This window comes from Sinohyriopsis cumingii, chromosome 2 (genome assembly GCF_028554795.1).
Source record: "Sinohyriopsis cumingii isolate HCF-2022 chromosome 2, ASM2855479v2, whole genome shotgun sequence".
In the NCBI taxonomy this organism is placed as follows: domain Eukaryota; kingdom Metazoa; phylum Mollusca; class Bivalvia; order Unionida; family Unionidae; genus Sinohyriopsis; species Sinohyriopsis cumingii.
The window spans coordinates 10,751,974-10,752,891 of record NC_142962.1 but is presented as its reverse complement, the minus strand read 5'-3'; positions in this window follow the sequence as shown (position 1 = coordinate 10,752,891).

Sequence of the window (918 nt, the reverse complement as noted above, 5' to 3'; positions counted from 1 at the left end):
GTGGCATCACATCGCATTGATCGTTCTGTTTTGAAAAATGATTTTGTCGTTATAAAATGTTTTGTTTATTCGGATGGAAGCTTTTTCTTTGATTTATAGTTTGTAAAAAAGTGCAGTCTGCTTTTACTAGTTCAACCTTTTTTGGGATTATATTTTATGCTCAACAAATGAAAGGTGCACCGGCTGTCAGAATTAACGAAACTATTTTTTCTTATTTCTATCTAAAAAAGTTCCACTGAAATAAAAACTATGTGATAAAAAGAATCTCAAATGGGTAATGATTTAATATCATTACCCATTTGAGAAAAGCTGGACATTATTCAACGAGTTTCATAAATTTAATATTAAATCATTACCCATTTGAGATCTTCTATATTTGTATAGAGTGCATGCTCATGACTACTTCATAACGAGGTATTTGAAATAAATGCTGAAGACTACGTCATAACGAGTTATTATTTATAGAATACACGTTTACGATGACGTCATTAATGTGAGTCACTAATAAATACAACTGAATCTGTGAAGTATTAAGTTCTTATACTGGTGATACTACGTCAATTAAAATGTTCCATTAGTTATCATATATATGTTTGTATTGAAATGCGATGCCTAATAGTTGTATAGGCCTTCCTTAGTCGCAGTCATGTTAACACTTCCCCATTTCCAGATTTCACCCGGGTTAACGATCTCGGTTTGTCTCGGGTGATGACGAACATTTGTATGAACTGTTTCTACCATAAATAACAGTATATAAAATGGAACCGTATTGCAGATGAAAACATACTATCCTTCGTGTAGTTCGTTTCAAAGGTTTTGCTTCAATTCTATTGACGAAACAAAACTTATACATCATCCAAAAAGTCGGATATTAAATTTACAATAACGTGATACAGTAACTAATTTTCCCTCTCTTTT